General features: G+C 39.9%; 1 long non-coding RNA gene across 1 annotated transcript; it reads right to left on the bottom strand.

Annotated features, from left to right (window-relative positions):
• Nucleotides 1-1,084: 1,084 nt before the first annotated feature.
• Nucleotides 1,085-7,700, bottom strand: LOC135297867 (uncharacterized). Its single transcript, XR_010359791.1, has 3 exons — nucleotides 7,598-7,700; nucleotides 4,290-4,377; nucleotides 1,085-3,474 (listed from the first exon to the last, which is right to left on the bottom strand). It is a non-coding gene; the product is annotated as an uncharacterized LOC135297867 (long non-coding RNA).
• Nucleotides 7,701-22,192: the final 14,492 nt, after the last annotated feature.

Here is a 22,192-nt window from a genome sequence, read left to right as displayed (position 1 = left end):
CAAATCCTCTGGCCTGCTCCCTCGTACTTGCTCAGAGCTTCCTGTTTGTTTACACACATAGGCCGGATTCTGGCTTGAGGCATCACACAGCTGATCAAGGGCTGTGCAGAGGTTTTTGTACCCTTTTGATTAGCTCAGGCAGGAGTTGCATCAGAGTTGCCTCTGTCTTCTCGTATTCCCTGTACTTTGTTCTCCTTTCTGTGTATTCATGAAGCAGCATTCTCCAGACCTCAGGCTTTAGACGGATGTTGCCATCCATCCGGCAGCCACATCTGTGTTACAAAACAACTGCAAAATGCCAAGGTAAAGCAGCTTCAGCTCTTCACCAGTTTTCCCCAAGTTATTTCCTCATTTATTCCTTGCCTACTCTGAGCTCAGGGAATAGACAGCCCAAGTTCTGAACACCACAGGGAGCAAAGGTTGTTTGGATCTGTCTTTTCCTGGGGTTGAGATGTCACCTATGTCCATCCAGGAATAAACTGTCTTCTCATGGCACCATTTAGTCACACAGATGCCACCAGAATCCTGTGATTAGCTGTGTTCTGACTTCTAGTCAGGAATATTTCCTGCTGAAGCTACAGGACTGGTATGTCATGAGCAACAAAAAATCAGTTTTCGGCACAAGACTTTCTTCTCTTGTTTCAGTCACTCTCAGCTTTTGTCTAAGTGAAGATATTTCATAGAGGAAAAGCAACTGAGAAATGTTACATTAAAGAGCCTATCATTGACAGTGTTTTATATTTAATTACAGCTTTGATTCCTGTTTGAGAATAGCTATAAGGCATCTATTGTTTACAGTCACCTCTGTCTCATTAACAGCAGGAAAACTTTCTCTCTTTCATTTTTTTTTCCACTAGCATTGTTTGCCACTGTGAAACAAACAGTGGATCAAGTCTGACAATTCTGAAAGTCTAACATATAACAGATATGTGTTTTTAAGGGATCATTCATGCTGTTTATTTTTTAAGGTAGAAATCAGATATATATTTAAGTAGAATTTACTTTACAGAGGAACAATTTCTTCTCAGAAAATTATCAATATTTTCCATCCCCCTGGACAGAAGCTAAAAATACACTCATCCAGACAATATAAAAACCAGAAAACTTGCCCCCTGTATGACAGACACTTTATTTATTAAACAGCGAACACATCAATTATGTATACCAGTTATACTTATGTCAACTATTTTGTTGCACAGGAAGATTTATACAAGGGTGGGAGGACAGCAGGAAAGTGTGAAAACAAAGAAAATAAATAGTTTCCTGGAAAAGGTTGAAAGATAGGCAATCATTCCATTTTGATACGTGTAAGCACAATAAAAAAGATACAAAGAGTTTAAGGACTAACATGATTGTGAAAAATATATACATTTAAGAGGGCGGTGATGCATAGCCACAGAAACATAACCACAGATAATGAAGCACCTGAAAATGCCCCTCTGAATATTTTCTGTGTAAAATGAGACATTTACTTTTGTTTTACAACAGGGATACAGTGAACTATAAGCATTCATAACAGCAACTGTAAACACCTAATTAGAAACTGTGACAATGAGTTAAACGTTAAGAAACCACATCTGCTCCCCAAGTTATTGTCTGCTGCGAGAGTTCTCTCCTTCTGTACATGGCTAAACAAAAAGGGCCAGGGCTCCTTCTCTGTCTGCAGGACCAGCTGGGAGGAGACAGCTTGTACCCATATGCTTAGACACTCTTCCTCCTGAAAACAGAGTGGCTGCATCCCACCTGCTGCCTGGAAATGGCTCCTGTGTTGTGTGAACCCCTGAGCAGCGTGCAGACAGTGTCTGGGTGGGTGCTGCTTAACCAGGACCAAAAACAGGGCTGGGAGCACTTGGGAGAGTCAGGATATTCACAGGATTGACAGGATGGTACCCAACCCCTTTCTGTGTTATTGGCTGGTGGATAAATAGGGCCTGGGAAGTAAGAAATGGATGGAAGGATTAGTTCAGGAGCTGTTTATATCTACAGGAGCTGAGGGAGTCACTGTAATACATTAATCTATCTAAGCAATATGCAGGAAAGGGAGAGGCAATGGGGTCACCAGACAGCCCAAAGTGAACACCAAAACCCTCAAATACATTCTAGACCACACACAGAATCAAGGAATCAGAAAATGGGCTGGCTTGGAAGGGACCTTGAAGTTCATCTTGCTCCAAGCTCCATCCATCCTGGCCTTGGACACTTCCAGGTACGACGCAGATACAATTTCTCTGTGCAACCTGTTCCAGGGCCTCACCACCCTCACAGGGAAGAATTTCTTCCTAATATCTAGCCTAAATCTACCATCTTTCAGCTCAAAGCCATTTTCCCATGTTGTATCACTACATACCCTTGCAAAAAGACCCTCCCCAGCTTTCTTGTAGGCCTCCTGTAGGTACTGGAATGTTCTCTAAGGTCTCCCTGGAGCCTTCTCTTCTCCAGGCTGAACAACCTGACTCAAGAGCAGAGGGGTTCCATCCCTTTGATCTTCTTAACACCCTGTTGTGTCCAAAAGTTTAAAAATAGAATACATAATATTTTCTTCTCCTCTTTCTCAAGCCAGGATGTTGAGAAATATGTTGTATATATGCCACCATTATGGAATGAGAATTAGAATTGAATCATGGCATGAACCCTTATTCTAAACTACAAAACTTGGTAAAGTCAATCTGTGATTTCTGCCACACTGTACTATGAATATCATAGGCATATTAAAAGTCAACCAGTGTATTTATATAAGTTATAAAGATTCCTGTTCATGCAAAGCAGCAGGCATGGGAACCTTATAGTGATTTTCCTTCTTTTCTTGTGCAGAAGTAGGAGTTTGACTGACTCACACCTTTATCAGAATTCAGTCATAATGTGTCTCTGTGTTTCCTTAAGGGACCTTTAGCTATCCCTTTTCTTTGGATGTCTATTAAGAGTGTTTTTCCTGGGTCTCTCTCTGTGAAAATTGCATCTGTGGGTTGCAGTGCCCTACTTTGCAGCTACAAGAGCCTCAATCCCAGGTACCCACAAATAAAAGGGAAACCAAGAAATGTTTAAACTGTTCTTCTCTGTGCCTCAGCTAGACCTTTCCTTGCAAAGGGGCAATGGGAATACTTATTTTTCCAGTGTTACACTGTCAGAAGGAACACTCAGGCAGCAAGCAATGTTACTGCTGCTTATAAAAGCTTTTATTCACAGATGAGGGGTGTGGGGTTTGCTTCCTTTCTTTTTTCCTTCTTTTTTTTTGTTAAAGTTTTTTTTTTCGTTCTGTATTTAGGGTTTTATTATTCTTTGTTATGGTGCAGCAAAGCCTCACAAAGAATTACAGCCATAATCATCTGAAGCAGTCAAAGTATCCAGATAGCATGTGCTAAGTAAGGCAGGATAAATCCAGCAGGGTTGAGTTAGCAAAGGGCTCAGTGGATTAGGTTCGAAGCTTGGTTCTCAGGGGTTGGAAAGTGAACAAACACCTGGCACCTTCTTTGGAAACTGAAAAAAATGAAAGAACAAATGAAAGGGAAATGTAACCTCCTGTCTCAATGTTCCCTTCCCCACATCACATCTCTGACTTCACAGGCTAATTGGCTTCCCTGAAAACTTTCTTAAAGCAGTTCCACTTTGTATCACTTCACCCCACACAGAAACTTTTTTTTTTTTTTGCTTTCAGGATGGACTGCGGAAAGGTGATGAAGAATCTGTAAAGACAATGAAGTTCATGGAACACTGTCCTCCAGCTACTCAGCCACACAGCCAGCTTCCCTTGGTCATTATTGGTTCTTTATGTCACGGTAGTATCAATAAATTAAGGAAAAAATTACTTCCAACCTTTGCTGTGCTGAGTTTAAACTCAGAGACTGCAGAGATTTTCAGTGGTAAGAGAACAATACCAGCAAATACTACAACAAAATATATTAAACTGATCCTTCTATGAGGAATGGAGAGGGCACTGTCCATCAGTATCACTCTGGGGAAAGAGGCAGGGAGGCTCTGTTTTATGTGTCACTCCATAATTTTGAGATTTTTTAGGTATTTCTGCTGAAATTATATTAAATTTTTTAGATGGGTTTAGAAACAGCTATCGTTTCAAAATTTGACAAAGTGAATCAATTTTTTTCCAGCTGTGTTTTTAGTGTGAGGATGGCTGCCTGTAAAGACACACACACATAAAAAACCCAGTTTTCTTGCTTGGTGGATAGAAATAAGTCATTTTTCTGACTGAATGTGTCCTTGCCGAAGTGACAAACCTGACCTGGGTAAGAAGAGACACAAGATAGCTCAGCTGTAGGTCAGAGCTCTAGTGATACCTGAGTCCATGGGCTTTGCACACCCTTCCTTCTCTTTTTCCTCTCCTGGAAGAGAACACTCTCACAAGTTCCAAATTGTCCATCAGACCTGTAAAGGAAGTATCATTGCCTACAAAACTTTTAACCTATTTTAAGCATTTCAACATATTTATTCAAATTAAACAACAACAAGAAGTCCTCCTCCATTATAAGAATCATTATGGGGGTGAGAACAAGTAAAACCAGAAGTAGCATTTCAAAAAATAATAGCCTTATTTTCCCTTGGAGCATAGACAAAAAACAGGGAATTCTCCATCCAGGCTTAGTCGCTTTTGTTCTTTGGGGAAGTTCAACACTTGGGACTTGGGAAAACACATTCCCAGAATTCAAAATATTCTTTCACTGATAAGTACCTCCAAGCTCACAGTACTTTTCTTACTCACAGTGCTGCCAGTAAAGATCTGGAAGATTTACCCAATTCTGAAGTTGAGGACTGCCTATTACAAATCCCCCTCAAAGGATACAGGAGATATTTGAGACAAAATTTTGTTAGTGGGAAGAGCAGCAAAACTTAAACGAACAAAGCCAGACAGTAATTCCACCTTTAATTCAACTACTACTTATAAATCTCCTCTGATTAAAGATAATTCCAGCATTTTAAAGATCAAAGTCTTGCTGGCTGCTTGATTGCTTTTTAAATTCTGATTTTATATTCTACTAAACTGTACACCATGAAAAAAATAAAGGAGAAATCACATGTACCACACTGAGAAATCCTATTTCATTTAATGGTTGGGGATGAGAATTGCCTTCAGAATTCTTCCATTGCAAAGCTCTATCTCATGTTACCAATGACAGAAGAGATAGTTTTCAGTCAAGAATTTGCATAATAAAAATTTTTGAGGAAGGGATACTGTGAGAGGTGTTTGGGGGTGTTTTGTATAATTTGAGATAATTTAAAGAGAGGCTAACAAGCCCCTGAAAATAATGACCAATTTAGATGTCACATCAGAAAACTCCACCTATACTTGAAAATTTCATCTGTGAATACTTGAGGGCTGTTTTTTAGAAAAAAAAATAAACTAATTCCAGAAATTTGCCATAACATTTTCACTACCCTGCTGTACAATACTGTGAATATTTTCAAGCTTTTCCCTTTTCTTTATCACAAAAGTTTTAGGAAGTTTATATAAATTAATAAAATCCTGGGCTCTATGAAGCCAATCTTGCTTTGAACATGCTTTTATTGATCTTTCAGGTAAATCTACTGTGAATGTTATGAGCCAAACCCAGATCACCAGCTTCAAACAGAATTGGCGGTACCTGTAGAGAGTTTTCCCTGGCAGACAAGCTTTCACTAAAGCCAGCAGAGCAGAGGTGAGGATAAAAAACTTGCTTAATTAACATTTCAGATGTATTGCAGGTCGAGTGATTTAAGGTAGCTTAAACTATCCCAGTTGTCTTGTGCAGGATGTCATTTTTATAGGGTAGAGAACTCAGTCGTACACTAATAATCAGGGATGTTAAAATGAGAAGAATTTCATTCACCTATGCTTCTTCTGTTTTTGTTTGCCTCATTAGGAGGCTACAGATTCTTTTCCCCAGTTTCCCCAGGTTGGAATAACTGGGAAGTTGTAGAAGGTTTTTTATAATTTGCTAGGACTGTTTTTCACTATTGTGAGAGAGGGAAAGAGAGACTCCTGTCTGCTGTTTTGTGCTGTCACTCTTACAACCACAGAATTAATGTTGGAAAAGACGTCTAAGGCCATTGAGTCCTACTGGTCCCCCAGAACAGCCAAGTCCAACACTAAACTATGTCCCCAAGTGTCACATCTGCACTTCTTTTGAACATTGGTCCCTAAAGTCTTCATCCAAAACCCCCTGAAGACAACTGAAACACTGTTCTAAAAGCTTTTTAAGGTTTCCAGAACAAATCTGGGAAGGACAAATTGTAAAATCAAGTTCTGAAGTGATTTTTTTTCTTTTTTTTCTTTTTTTTTATTTTCTTTTTGCCTTCTATTTTCATTTTTTTTCCTGTGTAGCTCTTTGGGGTTTTTTGGTTTTTTGGGGTTTTTTTTTGTTGGTTTTTTTGTTTGTTTGTTTTCTTTTTTTTGTTTTTTTTTGTTTTTTTGGGTTTTTTTTTTTTTTTTGCTTTTTTGGGTTTTTTTGTGGGTTTTTTTGTGGTTTTTTGTTTGTTTTTTGCTTTGTTTTTTTTTTTTTTTGCTAGGTGGCAAAGGGGATTCAAAGGGACAGATTCAGGAACAGTACACATAGAGAGGGTGACAGCTCTTGAATGAGACTACTGAAAGCTGATTATTTGATGTACAGCTGAGTCATCTACAAGTGCTCTCTTCTGCCACTCAGAGTATTAAGAGAAGGACTTTCAGTTGTTAATCTTAAAAGCAAATCAATCTTGTTATGTATTTTATGAACATGTATTTGTGACAGGGCCCACAGTATCTCAACATTCTCCCTGTAAAATATATTACAGTAATCAAGTCCAAATAGACTTCATGGAAAGGTTGGGATTTTTTTCACAATTCTGGGCTCAAAACTCCAGAAAATGAAAGGCTTAGTTAGAATGTCAACAGCTGACAGAGATTTGTGGGCTATCACAATATCACTGGGATTCATGGAGGTTCACCTGAATGCTCAGCAAATTTTCCAAATCCAATTAACCAAAGGCACCATTTCCTATGTAATAAAAATGATGAGTGTCCTAACAACTCTTTCACAGCTTGAACTATCACTTAAACTAAGGATGAGTGAGCCAGCTTGGCTATAAAGAAAAATAAATGGCCCTGCCTGCCATTTCCACTGTACTCACTTCATGCCATGCTGGAAGCATAGTTGAGCAATTTCTATTATTGTTCAACAATTGCATTGGAGCAATCAGTACCTGAAATTTATGTTCATAGTGACAGAGGGATATGAAATATCCATAGTGTAAATGAGAACTAAAATAGTCTGAAACAAACACAGGTCTGAGGAGGTACAAGAATTTGTTTAACAATCTGAGATGTGTGTGGTTACACAAAGTGTAATTTATTTCCCTGTGGTGTGTGTGTGTCTGTGTACATGCACATGTAAATCTACTCATTATCACCCTGCACCAACAATGATCATCCCAGAGCAAGTTTTCATTATGTTAGAAGAGGAGACAGTTTTTTGGTTCAAATACTGCAATTTAAACTGTCCAGAAGGTGGAAGGGAAAGGCATGGCAAACAAGCACAAGGTTGTCTGCAAAATAAGGGAAGCCACATTGTTTATCTAGTTTAATTTTAGGGTGAACTTAAAAGCATTGAATAAATAGAAAGACCAAACTTACTGAGTTTCTCAAGGAGTGCTTCAGAGCAGAAGACCAAAGACAAAGCAGGAAAATATTGACCTGTGTATCTCCGGAAATCCTTGAAATAAAAGGTGGGGAGACCTTGAAAAAAAAAAGCTGCTTCTTTAGTTTGAGGCAACAAACAACCAGGACTCCTGAAACACTGCCTCTCATTGTGTGACAGGAACCTTGACAGCAAAAATGAGGTTTCTACACAAGTTCTAAGGGAGAAGTTAAATGACAGGAAAAGACTGGTTTTGTAAAGTCTGACACTCTTGATTCTGAATGTTGGTAATTATGACAAAGATGCACAGAAATAAAATGATGTTCCTGCAGCAAACTCAGCTGCGAACTGTCAGCTGTGCACCAGTAATGAGAAAGATGTGTTTTAACACTGCTGTGTCTGTGTGTGGGGAGGAGTGAAGATCCAACATTTTTAATGTTGTTTCCCATGGTGGTATTCCTCAGTGACAATGTCAAGGAGCCACTGAACCACGGGAATCATCTTGGATTCACCTGTACATTAAAAATGGGAATGTACTTGGGAGTGGCAGGGGTATAATCCAGACTAAATCCAGGTAATGTTGCAGCTGAAAGGAAAGATAGTGTATCAATTGCAGATTTCATAAAGATGCCAGTCTTCCTCTGATTTACACAATATCCTGTTTTAGAGAAAAAATTCAGTGACAATCAAATTTGTAATAGAAGTGTGACTGGTAACATTGTGATTTAGAGGGTGACAATGGTGTTAATGGGATCAAGAAAGTATCAGTCACATAGAAATTAAAACATCCGGGTTAAAAAATGCTCAATAAACTAAACAAAACTGAGCTAAGAGAGGTTGTGGACTCCCCATCCCTGGAAGTGTTCAAGACCAGGCTGGAGGTGTCTTGGAGCAACCTGGTCTAGTAGGAATATGTCCCTGCCCATGGGAGGGGATTGGCATGAAATGATCTTTAAGGTTCCTTCCAACCCCAGCCATTCTGTGTTTCTATGGTTCTATAAAATAAAACATCACAAAACAGAATAGAACAAAACAAAACAAACAAAACTAATAAAAATTAAACTAATTCTCAAGACAGAGGGACCAAACAGAATGAAAGGGGAAAAAATAAGTTTCCCAAGTAAGCATTGGTTTTATCAAATATCAAAAGCCACATGCTGCTGTAAAAATTGTCCTTCTCGTCTGTAAGAGCCGTGGTGTAAAAGGTCACAGGTTCAGAATGTTTCCCTTGTAAAAATCACTAGCAGGATCAGGGCCCAGTCTCATAAGCTTTAGAAAAGTATCTGGTTCTATGGAGACACTGCAAATGTGACAAAAGAAAGGATCTCTTGATGCCACTTTTAACAGTAAATGACACTATTATACTTCAAGATAGACACGAGGCCCCAAGTCAACCTTATTTCAGAGATGAATTGCTAAGAAGAGTGCTACAAACCTGTCTTCCTCTAAACAGAAATTAAGGTGACAGGATACTCATGGGATGGAGGCGAGTTGAAAGGAACTGTGTTGCAACACTAAAGTTAAAGCTGACTCTTTTAATTTCACATTTTTGTGTTACAAAGAAAAAAGGAGAAGGAAAAAAAGACAAAACAAAAAAAGCCCTGAAATGTTGAACTGAGTCTGTTTAAATAAGTATATATGTGAAAAACCCCCTCCAAACCAGACTGGTGCAAAGACATGATATACTGGAAAAGGAGATTTGATCATTAGTCCATGCTCTAAGCGGCTTGTCAACATCTCAGGAGAAAAAGATATAAGGCCCCAAATTCACATATTCAGGAGAGAGCCTTTTGAAAAGCAGCCATTTGAAACTGCCAACAAACTGAAGACAAAAATGAGATTTGATAGAGGTGACAGAGCCTACAGCATCAGATTAGCTCTTTGTTTGTCACAGCGAGCAAAAGATGCGGCGTTCGGTCTGACAGACTCACTCGTGACCTTTATTCTGCCAAGCCAAATGAGAGGGAGGACAGTGAATGCCATTTTGCATCCTGGAATTGTTGCTTGAGAAGCTTGTAAACAGTGATTTGAATAGAAAATGAAAAATCTGAGCACTGAGACTTCATACTGAGCTGTCACTTCTCTGCCTCACCATTTGCCACGTGTTGTGTTTAGACAGAGGTTCAGTTGTCAGCTCACAGAGAAACACTCAGATGACAAAAAAGTCTGGACGACTCTAAAGAAGGATCTTGCAGCTGGATAACACTCAGCATAGGAATCCTCAGCTCTATTCCCTCCTACCCACTGAATCTCCAGAGGAAAGTTTGTTGTTGAAAATGGTCGCCCATACCTGTAGGGCAAGAGGTCTCACCCCTTGCCTGTCGTGAGAGAGAATACTGAGAAGGTGGAAAAGTCCTGTTTCATCAAGGATATCAAGTTGTGGATGCCCAATCACTATAAGTGTTCAAGGCCAGGCTTGGTTTCTGAGCAGTTGTCCCTGCCCATGGCAGAGGGGTTGGAAATAGATGATCCTGAAGGTTGTTTCCAACCCAAACCAATCTACGACTCTATGATCCCCTGTTATTTGCACCAGGAATGGTGCCTGATGCTGATCCACACAGTAATTCCCAGGAAAAATTCACATTATTTTAGAAAGATGGCTTTCCTTCTTCTCCAGAAGTTATACTAATGAGAAGAAATATAACAGAGAGATTAAAGGACAAAAAAAAAAAAAAATTAAAAGGAGAAGCAATTCCAAGACTCAGAACATTTCTGCTCAGTTCATTTATTGTTTTATATGTCAAAATATTTGCATCCTTCCCATGTTCTCTTATTCAGTTATTTTTAATGCATAATATTTAATACTTCAGTAATTTCTTTTCTGATTTTTTTCTTGCTTGTATCTTCCTCTCAGTGACAACAGACCAAGCCAGTCTCAAGCAAGACATTGTCCTTGGAGTAGCCTCTGAAGTGTTCCTCTGTCTCTTACACAGGGACATATGTTTTTCCATTTGATTCCAAATGATTTAGACAAATCTCAATTTTCTCACATCTTTACCAAAAACTTACAGGCCCAATATGCTTTGCTTTAGATGTTTCTTTTCTTTGTACTGTTAAGAAAAGAAAACTGAAGCTTTTTGATATCAATCAGATGCAAATTCTGTCAACTCACTGAAAATATTTTGAGCATATTTATTTATATGTAGACACTACTAAGATTTTCAACTGTTTTATGGCCAGTCTGTCTTTGTTCTTATTTAAGATATGAAAACCATATTATTTAAACTTCCTCCAGTGGATATGTCTATTTTCACTGAATTATATGAGTTTTATGGCAGATGTGAGTATGGAAAAAGCTTAGTTGCATTTGTTCTGTACTTTAGTAAACTATTCAGTGCAGATTGAACTGAGGTAATGATGTCCCGTGGGATGGAGGGTGATAAAATGGGGTCCAGTTCTGGGCCCATCAATTCAGGAAAGTCATTGAGGGGCTGGAGCATGTCCAGGGAAGGGAATGGAGATGGGAAGGGGCTGGAGCACCAGGAGATGCTGAAGGAACTGGGAGAAAAAGAAGCTCAGGGGAGACCTTTTGGCTCTGCAGAATTCTCTGACAGGAGGGGACAGCCAGGGGGAGTTGGGCTCTGCTGCCAAGGAACAAGGCAGGACAAGAAAAGAGGCTCTCAAGCTGTAGTTTAGATTGGACATGAGGAGGAATTTGTTTACTGAGAGAGTGGTGAGGCATTGGAAGGGGCTGCCCAGGGAGGTGATGGAGTCCCCATTCCTGGAGGTGCTCAAGACATGACTGGACATGGCACACAGTTCTCTGGGCTGGTTGACATGATAATGTTGGGTCAAAGGTTGGACCCAATAATCTTAGAAGCCTTTTCTAAAAGTAATGATTCCATGGTTCTGTGAATACCATAATCCTGATATTACAAGAGAAAGCACAGTCTGAAAAAATCTACCCAGATTTAAATATTTGGGCGGTTATCCTGTACAATAGTGCTTTGATGCAACGGTACTGCTAACAATGTGAAAAATGCTGTGGGAATATGGACTTGGTTTTTGATCACATCATGATGCACATCTTTGGCAAAGCCTGCTTTACATCCCTGAAGTCATCCTTCATTTAAGAATGTCACAGAATGAAATCCTGGACCTGAATATCCTTTGATTTTTACTGTTTTGGCCAAATGACAACCACATAATAGATCCCCATCTCAAAATCTGTTACCTGTCTAGGTTCAGACCGGTAACCCAGGGGCAAAAGGCTTCATCCTGTTATTAATGTCTTGATTCATTATTTGACAGAAGTTTTGAGATGCTGCCTGGTTGAATATGTACCAGAAAGGTCAATAATATTACTGAGACATTCCTTTGGATGCCCTCAGTCTGCTTGCATCCTCATTGTCCTGACACCCTGCAGGGACAAAGAGAAACTTTGTGGGGTGTGCAACACCCTCTCATCTCCTAGAATTTGCAGCTGGGATCCACTTCACCAAACAATGCACATTTATTGACAGGTAGTCTGACAGCTTTTTTAAGCTGCTTGGCAGCTTGTTTTTAGCAACACATTGTCATGTTCAGTGTTATCACATTTCTTTTAGATTTGTGTGATACTAAAAGGCCAAACCTCCAAGGCATCAATATGGGGTGCAAAGCAGGACTAGCTCCAAGACACCCAGGAAAATACACCTTAGGGGTCCATTGATTTATCTTCTAAAAAGTTCTGTCTACTCAGTTTCCAACCCTGTCATTGACAAGCATCTTAACAGTTGTTTCCCAAACGGTTGCTTTAAGTTGGATTTTTTGTTGTTTCTCTTTACCTTAAGCTTGCAGGTGTCTGAGGCAACTAAACTGAGCAGTGTTCACAAAACTCTTCAAATATCTATGAAATATGATTCTAATCACTTTACAGGAAACTTGAGAAAGAATAAGGCACTTTTCTGGGAATGGGATGTGTTAGTCAAACTCTCCACTGCTGAGGAATACAATTGACCACAAGCAGTGAGGGGTCATTGCAGTGCTCAAGCTCAGCACCTGCAGAAGGTTGTAGCTGCAGTTCTTCTCTCCTGGCAGAGAGGGACAGAGCATGCCAGTAATCCAAATTTAGATGATGCAAGGGGCAGCAAAATATTTTGTGGTGCTTAAACAGGTGAAAAGAATTAATTTTGTTTGATTTTTGCTGGTTTTATATCAGGATCAATTTGGTGGATAGTGAGGATTAATGTCTAGAGTTTGTAAGTTCTCATTAGTTATTTTCTAAGTTAAATGTGCTCGTTTTGGAGAGAAATTTGCATGCCTTTAGAGGCTGTCTTTCAGGGCATAAAATATAGAATATAAATCCTATCCTATATGTGCCCTCCAAACTGAGCCTGCAACTTTAAATAAAACTATCAGGATTGTGCAGCAAAGGGATTCTTCTGCCGGCTATATTCTGTGTGGAATTTCAGAAATTGTACCCTCCAATTATCCCAGCTGTAAGCAGCCAAGACAGTACTTAATAAATCTGGTCCAGTTCAAAAAGCAGAACCAAAAAGCTGCCTGTATTCCCAGCTTATGTGGCTATCCTTCAGAGTTATATCAGCAGCAAAAACTGCTCCCACTACATGTTGTGTCCAGAAGAGGAGAAACAACTGGAAGGTCCCAGTAGCAGCTGGCAAGTAACAATGATTGAATTCCAGATGGATCTAAAAAACTAGTGATATCTCCTGGGAAACTTTGAAAAACATTTTACTTTGCAATGATCCTGTTCACATCACACTCATTTTAAATATTTTTTTCCTTTGTTCTTGGCACAGAAGGAACAGATGAGCTCCTGAGAAATAATTCCATTTTGAGAGACCAGCCCCTGCTAATAAAGGGAGTGAAAAGAAATAGGACAGGGAGAATTGCCATTCTGTTGTGGTTTCAGACATCAGCTGTTCATTTGTGCTGTTCACTTGTGCAGTTTCTGTAGCTAATTACTTTTTAAGGATTTTACTAGAGGCACAGGATAAACAGGTTAGAAACAACCTTTGTAGCAACCCATTTGGCCCAGTCCCCTCATCACAGCGGGGCCAAATTTGATTGCTTAGAATCACAAAATCACAGAATGATTTGGGTTAGAAGGGACCTTAAACATCATCTTGTTCCACCCCCCTGCCATGGGCAGGGACAACTTCCACTATCCCAGGCTGCTCCAAGACCAGTCCAACCTGGTCCTGTCACCCTCATGACCCTGACACCAAGAACTTTCTGAAAAAAAGCTCCACAACCAATGTATTGTCTGTTTCTCCTTTTTTTTTTCCTCTCCCATATTCTGAAAAGCAAAGATTCTTTCTGTCTGGAAAAAACTTGGCCCTGTAGGTGTTCACACAGTCTTTACTCACCATGTCCTGCAAACTGGACTTCAGCCATGACCTGGAAGGATCTTGGAGAAGGATGGGAAGGATGGCTCAAACCCCACTCATGCAGGTCTCAGACTTCTCTTTCACAGCATGCTAAGCAGACAAAATGCTCCTGACATGTTCAAAATGCTTTCATGACAAAAGATAACAATTCTGTGTCATGCCTCAGTTGCCTGAAGGGCTCCAGGAGTGTTTTTTTTCCTGAGTACTATTAACTAGATATATTTGGGCTTGGTTGGTTTCTTTTTCTCCCTTTTCCTCAGAGACATCCATGATAGTGGTGCTCAGTACTCCAAGGTGGCACAGGCAATTTTTGCTCTTTCATAGTCAGACCACTCACTGCATTCAGGAAAGAAATTTCCACTTAGGTCTGACAGGCAAAGATCTGGATTTTGTGGATGTAGTAGGTTGCCTTTTACTGATAAGGTGCAATTAGGGTGCAATTTATCTTCAAATGTGCAGTAGGAAAAGGATATCCAATTGATTTCCATGCTTTGCAACCTCAGGTTTTGGTCACACCTTGGCTTCTCCTTTTCTCTACCAATGACACACACCTGACAAACCCTGAAATTTAAATTCTTTGACTAACTCAAATCCAGGGTATGATATTGGGTAACACTGAGTGCCCAATGATAGACAGAAGGTCAAAATTTAGTAGGATCCCTTGTGGTTTTATAGTCTATGCAATGAAAGCCATTAACTCATTTTGCAATATTGAAAGATGATGGCCTCTGGCATATTAATCCTTCAAATAACTCTGACTTATAGCCCCTTTGGCTATAAAGCCTTATACTTTTCCTCCAATACCATAGAATTGGAAAATGCACTTAGCCTGAAAGTTTCTAGATTAACTATGAAGGAGAAAAAGATTCTACCTCTAGGACTGTTCATGCTGTAATATTCTGAAATTCTCCTGCCAAGCTTGAATAAAATTTGTGAAAGTGCTAATTCTATTTGAGAAAGCTCATGAGATACAATTATGGAATGTCTGAGAGCTTATCAGTGCAAAGCCAGTCAGCTAATTAAAATCCATTTTGGAAGGACCATCTAGTTTTACAAACAGCTTGTTAATGGCCATCCATTGTTCCACTGCTGTTTATGTCTTAGCAATTAAATTACTACCCCCAGAAATAGATAGAGAAGACAACACATTTAATAATTAGACAGTTAAACTTGGGTGAGATGCCATGACTGTGTCATCACTCACTGCAAAGCAGGTCTCTATAAATCACATGCAGGTAGAAGCTGTAAAACAGTGGTTAATTATCCTAAAGGAGGACTGAGAGCAACTACCTCTCTTTAAGAAATATATTTGACAGCTTTGTGGAAGAAGCATTAACAGTAGATTTTCTGTCAATTAGAAGAAAATTACTGTTTGTCTAGTCTGGATAGCATTGAATATCCCTGTGTTTAAATGAACTCCTTATTTAGTAAAATAAAATAACTTATAAAACCTTCTAAATTTACCTGAGATAGAATATCCACCAAAATTCTTACTGCAAAGGTTAATTCCTCTCATTATTAAAATGAATCGGTCTTTTGCTGAGCCTGAATTTGTCCAGCTTAAATTGTATTTTGATTTCTTGCATTCAGACTGATTTCATGAAGATTCAGGAACTGCTGTGTGACTGACAATCATGCCCAGCACATGTCAAGGCCTGTCATAATTATGTCATGTTATACCTTAATACAATAGTAATTCTATCTTGTTGTATCATTTCTGAAATTATTAACTGCAGCTCTGACTGAACTATTCTATTTTATTTTTTTTGTAAACACATGTCTCCTGTTTGAGCTGCAAAGAAACGATCTGACACTTTGACATCTTAAATAAGAACAGAAAGCATGTTTTCATCACATTAATTGGAGAAAAAGTCAATCTTGGTATTCAAAGAAATGGAAACAGATATTTAAAGTAGCAGCTTTTCCATTAACTCTGGATATAATTTGGGATTTCCAGTTAAGTAAACAGTACTCTGAAGTTACAGCACTCCTGAGAAGGTGGACTCACACTTTTGATGATTGTATTTTGGAAAGGCTTTGTGTTGTGTTTATATTTTGGGAGACAGAGTGAAAGAAGAGAATTTATTTTGAGTCAGAGAAAGAGCTGCTGAGCTCTGATGAAATATGCATTACAGGGTATACTTGATATTCACTCCTATTTTTTGCTATTGTTGCTGTCAGCTTTTCCTGGAGCAAGGACACATCTAACAGACCCACAAAACAATAGACTGCTTCAGCAGTCAGAGTGCAGATGCCTTTGAAGAAAAGTCTATGTGTAAGGTCTAGGTAATTTCACAGGATCACCTTTATTTCCCTCTGTTTTATCAATTATAACAATGGACAGGTCACCACTGGCAGCATGTCAGTGTCCCATGACCTGGCCCAGTGTTTCCTGCAGCTGCAGAAGGTGAGAGAATAAAGAAAGGTGTTTTTTGGATCCTTCATCCCCATGTGAACAAAGATGCCATTAGTAAGATTTTCTCCACACCTTGTTTCAAGAACAGTAAAAGTCAACAAGAATTTCTAAAGCACATTCACTCCCTGGCTCAAAAAGTCCCACCAACAGATCTGCAATATGAGCTCTGGAGTCTGACCAGTCTGTCAGAAACAGCTCCCCTGGCTGTGTTTGGGGACTGTGGTCACCAATGGAGAGCTGGTACAGAAAGAGGGAACTGATAATAAAATTATTTTTAGGATGATAAGTGTTTTCTGCCTGGGAAACTGAAAAATATTTAGGATGCTCCTAAAATATGTATATACATGAGGTTCTTGGAGCTAGATGTTGACTGCAGCTGCTTGGTCAATCCTTACTGTAATCTTTCCTAACAATCCATATTGTTGGCATTATGTTCACCAGCTAGAGGCGCCTTGCACGTCCCACAGAATTTTCAAATTCTACCAAAACTTACACAGTGTAAGAGAGGTGGATCCTGTCTGAGCTCGTGTTGTATCCTCCATCTCTGCTGCACTGATCTCAGTTTCATTTTGCATTTTTTTTTGGCCCCAGAAATTCCTCCTGCAGCACATTTTGACCAAAGAATTGACTTCATTTGGCCACAAAGCAAATGGTCTGACCACAGAGAATGAAAAACCTGATTTATTTGTGAAGGTTACCCACCTTCTTCTCTCAATGAAAATACAGTCTGAGGACTTGGATATACAGTTTTCTGTAAAACCCTGGCACAAAACAACAAACCCCTTGGATACCTGCACGGTTGGTGTGTGTGTCTGCTCTGCTGTGAAATGCAGTGGCTTTTTTTTTTTCTGACCAAAAAATTACAATCTAGAAGTTTTTCCACCCTATATTGACAAAGTTTGAAAAACATGATAATTCGAATAGTGCATTTTATTGGGTTTTACAGACAGCAAAGTTTGAACATGCATATCCTTCTCTTCCAGTGCCTTTCAGTTGTTTCTCCATATGTTTGGTTCTAACAAAAAACTGTAATGTCATTCAGCCAGAGACTTTCTGCTCAAGCGTGTCAAACTTGTTCAATCTTGTCCAAGATTTCAGTGAAACCAGAGGTCCTTGTGTTTTTATTTATCACACAATAGCTAATAATATCTCATTGTAATAATTATATTTCCACTCTTTTTTTTAAATGTTTTTTCATTCCTTGCTTGATGTTTGAGTGTCCTCCAATAAACCTCTAGGAAAATTTCATTTAAGAGAAAAATTAGAACATTTTGACCACATATTCTGCATCAAAATAAATAAGGATAAGCTGGATGGGGCTTGAAGCACACTCCAGTGGAAGGTGTCCCTGCCTGTGGCAGAGTGTTGAAACTAATTAATCTTTAAGGTCCCTTGCAACCTAAACCATTCTGAGAGTCTGTGAAATGTTGCTTTCCAATTAATTTTTTCATTTTATTTTTGTAGAAGATGATACCAGCTGTGGGGGGGGAGGAGAAAAGGTTATATTAAATAAAAATATTAAAGGTTTTAAAGTGCTTCATTGTCTCAAATCTATTAACCAGATTTTTTTGTAATACTCTGGAAGACAAAGATACATCCCCAAACCATGGGGGGGGTCTGCTAAACTAACTGAGTGAAACCTCTCTCAGCCATTCCTGTTGGACCATGTTTTAGAACAGCATCCAAGTCTGCATAATGAGATGTGGACAAATGATATTAGGATGGGGAGAGGCCTCAGTGCCTTAAAGAGTTTCTCCTGAAACTCTTTCCAGTGGTTTCTGTGCTATTCAGGCAGTAAAACCTGAAAGGCTGCTCCTCACAGACCTATGGAAAACAAGTGAGGCCATATCCAATTTATTGTATCATTGCTGAAACTTTTTAAGGAACATTGAGTGGCCTTGCAACTTTAAATTAAAAAAAATAAAAATAGAGGATAGGGTGAGAGCAGAGAGGGGGTGAAAAAAGCCCTGCTGCCAAATTGTGATTTAAACTGAGATTGGCATCAGCAGACATTTCCACATCAGCCTTTAGCACATCTGGTCCAGACCAAACAAATAGAAGATTTATTCTGTCAGTGAGATCATTTAGCATTCCTTTTTATGCTTCAGAAAGAGCCTGTACCTGTCAGTCACCAAAGCACTAGGCTTTTGGTGGCTGGGCTCTGTTGCTCTTTCTGACTAGCCTTGATCTGAGACTTCTAAGAAGGCTTGTGTTCACCCGCTCCACCTGGGAGACCGGTACCCATGCCAAGTTCATTTCCATAGTCTTACAAAAATCTCCTGGAGGATTTCAAACATCTGCTCATAAGTAAAGAAACATTGTCTTGAGATATAACAATAATATAAAGGGCAACTGAACCTTCCTTGCAAATAAAACTGAGCTAATAAATTATTTTGTTTCAACAGTTTTATACAATTCAAACAAAAATCTGAATAGAGCTAAACAGGCTTACATGCACATGAAAAATCAGGTGTGGAGGAGTTTCTTCCAACACATTCTGATACTTTTTTTATTTCCTTTTGGTCAAGAGGTTTGTTTTGGGGGATTTTTTTGGTTTTGTTTTCTGAAGACTTGATGCTAATTATTTAAAGGAGGAGCTGAGATGAGCAGTTTTAATTAGCAGCAGAGAGCTCAGTGTGGTGCACAGGGGGATGTTCTGAAGTGGGGGAGGCAGAGGGGCAGCTGGAGTTGAGAAGGTTGGGGAGTCTTGCAGAAAGGACAGGATAATTCAAGATATGAAGGGTCTCTCTCCTCTCTCCACCTGGCTGAGCAGTGACTTAAGAGAGAGGGGGCAATGGTGGCCAGTCCCTGACTGGCCCAGCAGGAACATCTCTGTGAGTGCCCCACCTCCCCAGGTGCCCCTTAGTAACAGGGCCAGGATGTGCAAGAGGAAACAAAGAATAAACAAGGACAGTGGTTCATTGAATTAGGAGGTGATAATCAGCCTATACCCTGCTAAAAATGTCTCATTGTCGTGGGAGACTCCCCGTGGAGGAAACAGAAGGCCCAATGTGCAGGCCAGACTTTCTAGAGAAGCCTCCAGGGAACCCAGGTTAAAGCAGTAAAGAGAAAACTTCCTGGTACAACGCTCAGATTATCCATTACTGGTTTCCCAAGCGGACAACAATATAAGTTGCAACAAGTACAAGGACAATCAAGAGACTTCAGGGCGCTGGGACAAGTGTTAAGGGATCAGAAGAACAAGTAACATTCTTTTCTACCCTTCCAGTTGCAAGGAATGATGAGGGAAGGAACAGGAGCTGGAGCCAGCAGATCTCCAGCTGGTGTCACCAGCAGAATTTGGGGGGTTTGGTTATGGATGAGTCTACAGGGCATCAGGCCTGTAGGCATCAGGGGGATACGGCTGTGTCAAAAGGAGAAAAGTTCCTTTGTACAGGAATTAGCAGGGGTCACTGAAAGAGCTTTTACTGCATTTGAAGGTTGAAAGGGATAAAACCAAGACAATGCACATAAACTTGGTGGGGGGCGGGGGGGGGGGAATTGCCAATGGCCATGGGGTAGTGTGTTAGCAAGGCTCTTCAGTCTGCTGTCTCACTGGAGGTGGGGGATGGAGATCCACGTGGCAGCAAAGACACCAGATTGTGTTAGAAACTCTGGAAGCATCTGAGAATTGTCACATAGGGCTTTTAGGATTAGGGCTCTTCCCCATAAAATGTGGCAAGATCACTACTCCAAATGAAGACTATCTATGTCAGTGCACAGCAGCAAACAGGAGGGTCTGGAAGACATTGTGCAGCAGGGAAAATCTGATGTAACTTCCATCATGGAAACATGGCGGGGTGACTGGGACAGCTGGAATCCTTCAATGGATTCTGTAAACTCTTAGAAGGGATTGACAAGGAAGAGGAGGCAATGGGGTAACCTTGAACTTCAGGGAGAGCTTTGATTATCTGAAGCTTTTTGTTGGTGATGTTAGGGTTGGTTGTTTCGGGACAAGAGGCAGGGGAAGGCCAACAAGGCCAACATTCTGCTGGCAATCTGTTACAGACCACCCATGCAGGATGAAGAGGCAGATGAAATATTCTACATACAGCAAAGCAAAGTCTCACAATCTCCAGCCCTTGTCCTCATGGGGTACTTACCAGATGTCTGCTGGAAATGCAATCCAGCAGAGAGGAAACAGCCCAGGAGGTTCCTGGAATGTGTGGAAGAGAACTTCCTGATACAGCTGGCAAGCAAGTCAACTAGGGAAACAAAGTGGGAATTCACCTCCTCATCAGACAGAAAGTGGAGACACTTCAGATATGGAATGTGTCAGTTATTAAACATATTTGACAATACCCTGTCACAATTTGAAAAGGAACTGAAGGCAGCTGAAGGAGCTGAGGGAGGGTAAGACATGCAAAATGCAATTACCTGCACTGGAATTTCAGTGTGATCCTAGAGTTAAACTCCTTTATTAATAAGAGGTCCAGAAAATTTTATGGCTGTCAGAAGGGGCCAGGACCACCATTTCTATAGAAAGGTGAATATGGATGGGTAATGTGGAAAAGTAGTACTCCTTTGACATTTTTATTTTAAAAATTAATGATGCCTGTATAATTTATTTTTATGCAATTAAAAAATTGGCATTTAACACTTGAGTAATGTATTGCCTATGCCAGCAGCTGGGTGCACAAGGGTGTCCAGAGGGGTTTCTATCAAAGTCTTCTGTTGGTGAACTTGTTCTGTGTTCTTCATTGCTTGGACAGATTGTTCCCTCGTGGCTTCCTTGAAGAATTCCATCAACTTCACTAATAAACCTCAAATTCTTACACCGATGTTTGACATGTGAGAGCACCAATGTTGCTCAATGTTGCTGTAACTGCTTGAATTCTGTTGTAATAAGTATCCACCAGGAACCACTGGCTTAATCCCACTAACAGACATATGGATGCTGCTGTTTAATGAGTAATTCCAAGGGGTAATGCTCACTCTCTTGCAAGTTTTATTTGCTGTTATGCGATTGTAATAGACAACAGTAATACGTTAATTTGAAAGTAATGCCCTCGCTCAAAAATGAGTTGGTTCTTCCCTTAAAAAACATCTGCTTAAAAATGAATAAAAAGGGATCCATTTGCAGATGAAGACTTTGTCAAGAGGACACAAGAGACTGTTATTCAAACAGGTTGAATTCTTTCTAGAAATGCTTATCTCCACAAGCTCCCTTGGTAGTCAGAAACAGGAAAATAAATCACTTAATGTTAAGATTCATGGCAAGGGCCAAACTCTGAATGCTCTGACGAGCTGCTGGATGAGCCAAAGTGTTCCTCTCCACTGATTATGGAGAAACACCAGAGAGATTTCCTTGTTAAGCTAAAACCAACACTAGATATCTTTCCAAAAGGCATGGAATAAACACAGTACTGATGCTCTGCCCCAGAAGTGAAGCTGTTGGGATTTCATACAAACTCACCCCAAGTTAGGGGCCAGCTGCAGAGATTGGTTTGCTCAGTTCAGTGGCTTGTGTAACGCAAGAGGTCAGAGGAGACAGTCACAGTGCTCCCTGCAGCCTTCCCAGTCTATGTAAGAAGCCATTAAAGCAAAAACTATGGAAACTGAAATCTTCTTTTAGTTGTTTTTTGATGGACAGGTTCCCAGCTCTCACTCCATCACTTTTCTCATGTGTTATGGAACTGAGTCACATCATTATATTTGTTTCAGATGCAGAATCTAGCTAAGAAGAGCAGCAGTCAGATCAGGTAATTAACTATGATCTAATGTAACTGATTTATTTTCCTGCTCAGCCTTCATAATTTTAGAATGCAAAATCAAAGCCACATAATGGACAGTTGACCCTTCTATTGACTGATTCTTGCAGTCAAGGAAAAAGGAAATTATCA

This window comes from Passer domesticus, chromosome 3 (genome assembly GCF_036417665.1).
Source record: "Passer domesticus isolate bPasDom1 chromosome 3, bPasDom1.hap1, whole genome shotgun sequence".
Lineage (NCBI taxonomy): Eukaryota > Metazoa > Chordata > Aves > Passeriformes > Passeridae > Passer > Passer domesticus.
The sequence above is the reverse complement of the archived record's forward strand: the minus strand, read 5'-3'. Positions and strand labels throughout refer to the sequence as shown.